The sequence below is a fragment of the Theobroma cacao genome, chromosome 2 (assembly GCF_053813885.1).
Source record: "Theobroma cacao isolate CCN51 chromosome 2, ASM5381388v1, whole genome shotgun sequence".
Taxonomy (NCBI): domain Eukaryota; kingdom Viridiplantae; phylum Streptophyta; class Magnoliopsida; order Malvales; family Malvaceae; genus Theobroma; species Theobroma cacao.
The window spans coordinates 13,084,719-13,095,521 of NC_142640.1; the positions used below are offsets into that span (position 1 = coordinate 13,084,719).

Sequence of the window (10,803 nt, forward strand, 5' to 3'; positions counted from 1 at the left end):
AATTAATTGTTTACAAAATTGAGTTACTTGAATAAGATTAATCTGTCATAATTTTGATACTTAGTGAACAATTAAGAGCAAATTTCTGTGGAATACAATTCTGGACTTACTATACTTGTTCGATACGTATACTTACATATACTAAATCCACAACAATCCTATGAAAAAACAGTTGTAAAGGTTATCGCTTGATCCCATTAAAAAGCAAGAATCCTTTTGTGGATTGTGTAAGGGTCATCACTTTATCCTATTAAAGAGCAAGAAACTTTGATAGTGGATTGAAATTCCTTGGTTACCAAGAGAGTGGATGTAGGCATTAAAAAAGTTGAACCACTATAAATTATTTGTGTCTCTTTTTAATTTTCACACTATTATTCATTGCCTATATTTACCTTAGGAAAATAGTTTTATATTGATTTATTGCTTCACATTTAGGAAAATATTTTTCCCTTTATTTTTCATAGCTAGCATTTAAATTTAAGAAAAATATTTTACTTTGGTTTATTATTTTTATACTTAGTGATTTATTGTTGGAAACTTGATTGTGATGCTATAAAACATTTTTGGGTGAAAAAGTTTTGATTTTTATACATAGATTTTAAAAGAGATTTTTAATATATCAATTCACCCTCTCTTGATATATTGTTCATTGAGACTTATACACTAACACTACCCATTTTTGTGTTGATCTTGGATTAGGATTTCCTTCCTCTTTTTTTTAAATGAATTTAAAAAATTATTGGATTAAGATCGATTTAAACCGATTCTTAATCCGTTTGGTTGTTCATTCAAAACTTCTCTTATCATTATCATTATCTCCTTTCCTTTTTTGTTTCAGATTTTTATTTTTTATTATTTATATTTTTTCTTATTTTTTTTAGTTTTTATTTTATTTATTTCTATCATTTAGATAACCCCGAACAAATGGGGTGTCTACATAGAAGATGGGACCTTACTATTTGTGCCATGTAAGCATGTTGTAGCTTGCATATTCATGAACATAAAGAAGTTAAAGCAATATGTAGATAAATACTACACTAAGGAGATATACTTAAAAACATATAAAGTTATGATACATCCAATGCCAAGAAAAAGAGTAAACTTAGACCAATTTGAATCTAGTTGAAGCACCAATTGTGTTTCAACCACCATAAAGGCCTAAAAGGTTAGAAAAAAGGTACCAAATGAGCATAGGAATCCATACAAAGTTTCAAAGGAAAATAGGCTAGTAAAATGTGGTAATTGTCATCAAAAAGGTCACAATGTTAGTGGCTACAAAGCCAAAGTGATAGAGGAAACACTACACCAAAAAAGAATGAGGAAACAAAAAGAGCAAGCACGATTTGCAACAATAGTAAGTTTTATCAAGCTTGTTTGAAAACACTACATCTCTTGACTCTACTGCATATGTTTTATCAAGCTTGTCTTGGCCTTCAAAGATAATGAACACAATTTACTACTAGACTGCTATTAATGTACATCATAATTGCATTATTTTTTTTTTATTTGCATATCTTAGCTTCAAAGATAAAGATGTTGACTTACATGTGGAAGGACTTGGGAAAGAGTCGTAGTTGGGAAGCCTAGTGTTGTATAGGAAAAGAGAGAGCCATCAAGCAACCCACACAACCAAAGAGAAGAGTTACTGTAGTGGCGAAGAGTGCCACCATCCTTGACAAAGGGAACCTAAGAATGCACTGAGGTTCGACAATATCGTATTGCATTAAAGGCAACAACAACAAGAGATGTACAATACTATAAGGTCTAAGAGATACCAAAGTCAATGATGACTAGACGGCCACAACTAACAGCTAGAAGGCCCAAGGCATATGTGCGCAAGCCAAACTCCCACTAGGCCAAAAGGGCGAGGTAATAGTGGACTAGTCCGCAACAAGTGCCCAAGAAGATAACACATGTAGAAAAAGTGTGCATAGAGCAAAAGTGTCAAGACAATGATTACCAAGGGATTAACATGCAATAGGATAGTGTGCAAGGCAAAGGTTCACAAGGTAAAAGCTCACGAAGGTAACATATAAGGAAAGGAAGCCCAAGGTGAATATGCACAAACGAGATTGCTCAAGGCAAAGGCATGTGAGAGGACAGCACATGAAGTAACAATAAACAGCATAGAGGTGACCATCTCCCAACAATGAGGCATTATTGGATTGAGTGGGGAAAATGTCATAACCTTATTAGGCTAGCAACCTAGATAAGCCAATAGCCCATGTAAGCCAGTCGATTAGCCTAACCGCTTTCCACACCAAAGGGTAGAATTGTTCGCACAACCTTTTTAAAAGTCTTATCAATATTGAACTCTTTAATCGGCTTATGTATTTTAAATTTAAATGTAAATAAGATGAACAGTCAAATTTGAAAGTCATTTTTAATTCACACAACCTTAATGTATAATAGAAATGCCACATACTCATGCCTTATGTCTTCCATCACATGGACTTTCATCAACTCAAGATGGTTTACTTTAGGATTTTTATCCTTCTCATCTTGTTTGTGACTTCATCTTGATTGCAACCATCTTCTTTTATTTAAGGATGATTACCAAAGATTGTTGAGAGACATCTTCTCTTTATTATGCTTTAGAGTTTTCTTAGTGTCTTTTAATGACGGGAGAAGTATGTCAATTATAAAAGACACCACACTAACTTTATCTATTTCAATATCATATATGAATATAACAAAGTCCTTCTTTCCAACCAACATATGTTTACTATGCATATTACATACAATATCATTCATATCAAGTAAGAAAAGAAAACTTATCTTATAATCCAATGTAGAACCATTCTGCCACAAACAAATCCGATCCATAGATTTTTCTTTGTCAACATCAAATTGATCTAACATTTGCTAATGAATAAAGTTTTTTCCTTCAAAGCTATCTAACTTGACAATGTTTGTAGCCATATCTTTTAGTGAGGTCATTTCAAATTTTGACACAACGAAAATAAGTCTTAAAATTGTTAGTGCAAATGGAGTTTAGATGGAATTCAAGGAACCAACAAAATTGACTACAAGACAAGCCTATCAATAGACGTTATCTTTAAGACTTATGTCACCTTCAACATTCAGTATGCAAAAGGGGAATTATGCAAATAAATTTAAGGATACAATAAAGCCAACATCTAACTTCATCTTTACATTTTATGAAAGTAGACCAATAGATATGCCCGAGGGTTTAAAAAAATTTTTGACCTTAAAGCTTACTTTCTGTAGCAAGTAGACTATAAGGAAATTGAATTCCCTTTATAGATGATAGGAACTCACACTCCTATTACTCTTGATTTTTTTTACTTTTATCTTATTTGTTTTTTGATATATTAAAATCGTTGGCAGCAAGTTCTTTATATAAGCTTGTAAGTGTCTCTTCTCAACAACACAATCATTTCATCAAAGCACCTTTTTATCTTAAAAATACCTTTACATTTTGCAAAACACGATGCTTAGATAAATGTATTATTTTAATAATTACCTTATGAAACGATAACCATTCATTCTATAAGATATAATCTTTCAATTATAATTTGAAAAGATAACTTTTCATATCTAACCTTTTAACGATGGTATTTTTCAATCATCTCATAATTTTTAGATTTAGAGGTGTTTTTCTAACATGTCATTTTTTCAAGAGACATAACTATTCATATGAAAGACCCACCTATAATTCAATAATTATACAATGTAAGATAACCTTTTTATTTTGAAAATATTTACGGTAACACTTGAAAATAGAATCACATAAATCATCGGTTCCCTCTTTGTTGTGTAGAAATGGATACAAATTGTTAACACAAACATGATTAGAATTCTTACATGCCAGGAGAAAAATGGCAGTTGTTTCCATGATGAGATGGAGCTTTTCTTGCTGTTCTTCATTGTTTTCTTCTCCTCCATTCACTTCTAGGCTTTCGTCCTTTATTCTTTTTTTCTTTTTTCCTTTTGATCCCTGCTTTTATTTAATCTGTTCAAATGAATCTGGGTTGTTTGTTGCCATTTTCGTGAGTTCAAAAGAATGGTTCGGATCTCGTGTTGACATGTCACCTGGGGAATTGATATCACGCACAAATTCTATTTTCATTGCGATTGTACAATGATCGAATCTCAGCCATCCACAGTATGGGGGCTTATTTGGGAACTATGTAGAGCTCGCAAGGATCCCACACTAATGGATACTGTAGTTGATGTTTTTTATAATTGTGTACGGTTAATATGGTTCTCTCAACTTCTAGTTCTCCCAAAATCCATCCTTCTAGCTTGGCGGAGTTCTATAACAATATAAAATCAACAATTACAGGATTGGGCCTTTCACGTAATGTGTGGAGAAATGACAAAAAAGGCTTGGTCCAAGTTCAAAAAGTCGTCAGTTTATTTCTCCATGACCCTTTTTGCCTGCCCCTTCGAGTCTAAAGCAGGACATGGTAGTGCTACATATTTTATTTTCTACCAATTTATTGATCCCGGGACTTGTAAAAATGTTTGTGGTGGGAAAGTAGTACCCAGTTATTGGTACTCGGCGTTGACTCCACTATCCTGCTAACAATTATATTTTCTTGTAGTTTCGAGAGGATTATTTAGGGAGCTCCCAACTTCAACTTCCTTTCCAATATATTTGTTATCTTACAGTTTGCAACTGTATTTCCAGATTAACAATATTCAGCTTATGTAACCAACAGATGACTATAATTATGAAAATTAATAGCGTTATTGATCCTAATGGCAAAATAAAACAGCTGCTGTGGTACTGCTGATTGTCGGAAGTCCAAGCTTTGGCATTATGGTAATCAGATTAATCACCCCTCTCACTGCTCTATCATTATTTTATTTACTACTTTTAATATATCTTTAATTATTATGCATGTGTATAGCATTCACCAATAATTATGAAATTCATATTTGTAAAACGGTGATTAAAAATTAATTAACCGGAAAATGAAAAAGGCTGCCCGACCTCTTGGGCCGTGAATAGGCAAAGTTCGGAGTTGAATAATTACACTATAACATTGTATAAAATCTGGTATAATAAAATGAAATAATTTGACTATAGTGCTGTGCACCCTGCTGGATTGATCTGAAATGCTCACGTAACGTGATAGTAGTAGTTGTTGTAAGTCTGTGCAAACCGCATCTTTGCTTGTATTGTCTTTACTGTCCTGATGCCCTTATCATTTTCCTGTTTCTCTTACTGTTATCCTTGTCTAAAATCGGGCAATTGATAAGATCGTTTCTAACAGGAAACGGGAATTGGTGAGTTAATGGTTTTGCCTCGTCTCCTCTTAAATCATTTAATTAAAATAGTTTAGTCTGTGATTTCCGCTTCCTGGCCTTTTAAACAGTTTGGCACAATCATTGTAATTTGTAAGTAAAACATGCCCTTTGCCACCTGATTCAGAAGAACATTCACACCAATGTTCAACGCTTACCAATGGCGATAATTTTGTGCTTTTAAATGCTAATTAAATAATAGAAAAAGATAACAACGTTTTTGATTTCTTCCCATGTCATAAATCAGTCTGTCTGCCACTAAACTCCCATGGTTTTACAAACCCGTAGTTCAGGTGGGTAACCAAAGAAAGAAAAGTGAAAACAAGATGATGCTTAAGAAATAAGAAAACCCAGTCCCTGTCTATAGCTTATCTGACATTACCTCTCTTTTTATTTTCTTTCTTCTTTTTTGTTTCCTTTTCCGTTTTGTTGTCCCTGTATAAGATTAATCAAAGCTAATCAAACCATAACATCACTTCATTTATACGATTCTCGTATTCGAAAGGGGAGTTGTAGCCAGCACCAACCTAAGGCAGAGGGGCCCCGAATGTGTTTGTACGGTATGGTATGGATGATTCCCAAGCAGTGGCCTTGAGGGCAGAGATGATGGAATCATCCATCAAACCTCCAAATCTCCTCACAGCTGCATATTCGTGCTGCGGGGTGTGCTTCAGCTGAGTGGGGAGGGAGAAGGGGTTCTTTGGCATTTTTGGGGCATGCAATAGTGAACAACGGAGGACAAATAACGGGAGATGAGGTCCAGTGGGTGGATGTATAGTTACCAGAACTGGTGCTGTCCTATTAATTTTTTTCACTGCTTGATCATTGTTGCCCTGAATGTAAGCAAATGGGGTGCCAATGAAAACAAAAACGACTGTTGAGGAGGGTTAATGCTAAAGAAGCAAAAGAGAATGGATTTAATATTTTGGAGTGCTGAAAAATAGGTCATTTGACTCGATGGGTTGTTCCATCAATCGATTGAAGAGTATCTTTAAAGCCTATAAAATGCATTGTTTGTGGCAAATGATTAGTTCTTTAACTGTTCAAAAAGCAATCATATTTGGTCTTATTATACATTTACTACTATTAGATTAGAGTCCTTCATGTGACTTCTACCCACATTCTAAAGATCAATGGAGGGTTCAGATTTAAACCTATTAAAACATTACTATGCCGCCAAAAAAAAAAAAGTGATGGCCGATGGGCACACCCTTTACCTCAGCTATAATATTTAAAGCAATAAAATACACCCTTTTTTTTGGTATAAACAATAAAATACACTTAATTACACACTACCTAAACCATATAAGAAGAGAGAGAGCGAAAGGGTCAAGATATATTCAAAAAATTGCTTACATGTTAAAGCCTTTGGCAAACAGCATCTTTGTAGGAGGCAGAGCCGACTGTGGAAGGAGCAACCTATGTAGCCTTTGCATAACTTGTAATCTCAAACTCTGTTTAGCTTTGAATGACTTCTTTGTCCGGAGCGCATTCAAGGTGCCCACAGTTGACAGGCTTTTCATAGCCCTTCCCCTCCAATTGCTCTACCGTTGACACAGTAAAGACCAACAAAACAAACCCAAACTTGTTCATTTGCCTCCGACTTTGGCTCTGTATTTCTATCGACAAATGAACATTCTGTGCCATATACAGGCCCGGGGGAGGGGGGGGGGGGGGGGGGGGTGGGGCGCATTCGAAGCTACTTGTGGTTCATATTTTCTAGCTTCCATCTTTATTCTAATGGCTACATGAATGGCAAAGTTGCATGTTCTTCTTCCTCCTTTTTCTATTTTTGTCAAAGATGCCACTTTTCTGTAAGTTTGTGGGCACTTTCTTTGATACAACATGTTCATGAACATATTAAAAAGGTCTCAACATGTTTATATTGTGTACAAATGAGTAATTAATGTACAACATTAATTATAGTAATAATACAAATCAATCTTGGCACCTAACTTGTGAAAATGAAGTTTTTGAAACTTTCTTTTTTAAAAGCCAAAAACCCTAAACAAAACCCACTTCTATTTTTTAGTTTGTTGGAGGCAGAAATCAATACAACGATTTCAAATAAAAGAGAAGTTAACCTTACTCTTCAAAACCAAACACTACAAACAATTACCTTTCTCGAATAAAAAAGTAAGAGCTTGTCAATACTATATAATTTTTTATTTGAAAGATGATTTTATTAGTTTTAGGGACTCATATGCCATTCCAAATCTCTTACTTATTGCAATAGACTGTTTATGACATAATGATTGGTCCGGGCACTAACTATATAATTTATTGACTAGAATACATTCGAAAGCCTAGACCTCAATTCATACTTATGTTTATTAGCATTGTGTTAAGAAATGTATTTAAGCTCAATTGCATTTTTGTGTGATAGTTAGGGATCTTCAAATAGCTAGCACCAAGACTGCATTTTTTATTTAATATTGTGAATAAGAAGAGAGGATCAAGGTTTGAACTCAAATTTCTATAACTAATACTACTATCTAATTTGCATTAAACATCTACATTAGGTTTCTTATGAACTAACATAACCTACGTCTGCTTTTACTAATAGATCACGTATCTTATTTTACGTATAAAAATTTTAAAATGAATTTATCCTTTTTCATTGCTACAACAAAAGTATATAACAATTCAATGTTCAATGTTTTGCTTGAAAATTAGAAATGCATGTGTCGTGTACGAAAAACCAAAATGGAACAATTACCATAGGCTTCATTAATCATCCTTCACAATGCTTTTTCTATAGAAAGAGTAAACATTTCATGAATCAAAGCTTTTCTTACTCCATTTTTGAGGGTGGTAGGTGTCTTTGTGATTGGACATCAACTGTTAAATGCTGACATCTCACCAAAAATCATTCCTTTTTTGTTTTAAAAAACCAATTTGGATGGCATTTTGTAATCCTTTTAATTTGAATTCTTAACATAATAGGGGGGTATGGCAGAAGGGAGGCTTGTTGATTTTCCTTGCCAATATACTGGGATGGAATTAATCTCCCACGATGCTTTACTTGCAAAAATGAGCAAAAGAAATCTCGGCAAGAGTCAAAACCTAACCATTTTGATGTCCAAATTGAAGTGGCTATGAATGAGAAAAGCCAGCACGTTTTATTAAATACAACAATCAAAATCTTGAGAAAGAGACTATATATTAATTAATTCAGATATTGCAATGTGGATAATCTTTTTTTGAGTAAGAACCCCAAATACACAAATTTGGGTCCTTGTGCCTTATACCCCATACCAATCTTGTTTTCAACGTATCCATATTTGAAGTTTGAACTTCTTTTTATTATAATTCATATTTAACATTTTTCTTATATAAAATACTAGGTAGTATTAGTATTTGTCTTTTTAGTACAACTTACTTTAATTTAATTATACCAATTACGTGAAATGCTTCTAAAGTGGAAGTCATGGTAACCCAATGAGGCACTTCAACTCCACGTGCGGTGAAGCTTTGAATTATAAAGGGCGAGAACTAAAATGTGTCAATTCGAGATGTGCACACAAAGTTTGCAACATTTCCAAAAGTAAATTGATTTTGGTTTTTGATGTTTAGACCAATCTTCCATGGAACGTGGAACTTGCAGTCCACCTGACCAAACCACTTAGGAATTTGTTTTTGGTTTGGTTATTTCAACATGGCTATCAATTGCAGCAATCAGATCAAGTTCGAATTTCATAACCGATTCAAAAAAGTCCAATCCAAAATACTATCAGTATTACAGATCTTATTAATTAATGGGGCGTGGGAAACATCACTAACCCATTAATTGCTTTTAGTATTAGAAACCATAATTAGAAGATAATTCTAGTGTTTTTAAGGACGATGCATGCTGTCCCACAAGCCATGAAAATAGAAACTGCAACTGCCCATTATCAAGTTTTAAGGAGACCCGACAGTCAAATCAAACAGCACATGAAATTAGCATAATTAACCTAGCTCACTGAAATAGTAATTAATTACAATAATCAAGAGAAACAAAGGAATTATGATCACTTACCCTTCTTAATTAATACCCTTTTCTTTTTCCTATAAACAGTTTCTACCTTTTGGGTTTAAACGTATACTCTATGTCATGTAATTGCTTGTCTTGTTTGCAGCTAGAAAAGGAGGATAGAATAAACCAAATTGGTAAGTATACAATTAAATTTGTCATTCTTTTTGTTTTTGTTGTTGTTCCTAGATATACTAAGACCTTAGATTACGAACAACCCAAAAACCTTTGAAATTTTTCAAGAACTACCAACATCAATTCAAAGAAAGGAATATTTTGAAGAGGCCATGCAGAAAGGGTCTTGCTCAAAGTAGTATTTTATTTATCCAAGGAGACTTTAGTACAAGTAGAAAGGCTAGGCAACAGGTGTAGTGGGGGGAGGGGAGGTAGCCAGCCCCTCCGTATCGTCTAAGAGCACCATAAATGGGCGGGCCGCTTTGGTCCCCACTGTGTCACGTAGAGAATGTGACTTGGTACTAACCCTCTAATCTCAACCCTCAGCCCCCCCGATGCCACATGTGCTTCCAAAATCCTCCTTTGTAAGCTTATGCTTTTTAATTTTAAAAAGGAAGAAATTTTATATTTCTTAATATGTTTCTTGATTGAAACTTAAGGACTAATGATTCGATTAGGGAGAGGCTATTGAAAACGGATGCTATGCTGATATCAATATTATACTTTTTTAAAGGGAGGGGACGTTGCTACTCGTACCCTTTGATTAATTCTTTCTCCAGACACCAAACAACATAAGATAAAAGAAAAAAGGAAGAAGAAGAAGAAAAGTGGCTTTAATGGAGGGGGCCATCCATTAGGATTAGCCATTAAGCGAGGAAGATTAGGGCAAAATTATTCAATTAAGATAAGAGTGGGATTAGCCATCCATCCACAGCAAACAAAATTTTTCTTCAGTGGTAGGACAGGGGTAGGGTGCCCTTATCACCCAACAAACAAAATTCGTATGATTCATTCAAATAAGCAAAGAGAAAAGAAAAAAGGGGTTAAAATACATGTAGACGTCTTGACTGACTAAAGATTAGGGGGGGGCAAAATACATGGAAACAAATAGACATGAAAAAGATATGAGGTGAGGAATAAGGTGGCCCAAAAAACGCGTTTAATGCCATATTCTACGCCAAGAAAATGACCTTTGTTTAGTTTGTTGTGAGATATGAGGGTGGCCTTTAAAGATTTGCCTGTCCAAAACAACAACATTACTAACCCTTAGCTAAGAAAGAAGATTTTCCCAATCAAATCTCTCCTCCATTCTATTTAGCATATATATATATATATTTCTTTATTTATTATTAAACACAATTAGACTCATTACCTCTAATCAATTATTCCCAATTAAACCTTCATTTGGGTTGAAGGGTCAATAGCTGAATAGTTAGTAAAAAAAGAAACAAACTCAGCCCTCTCTAACACCCCCTCCACCCCCCCTCTCCCTCTCCTTTTTCTCTCCTTTCCTCCCCTTCCTCTCTCTCTCTCTCTCTCTCTAGGTCTCTTAAAAT

The 10,803-nt window shown here is 34.3% G+C and overlaps 1 pseudogene; it reads right to left on the reverse strand.

The window, feature by feature from the left end:
• Positions 1-5,473: 5,473 nt before the first annotated feature.
• On the reverse strand, positions 5,474-6,918 carry LOC18608841 (uncharacterized; annotated as a pseudogene).
• Between the last annotated feature and the right edge of the window lie 3,885 nt (positions 6,919-10,803).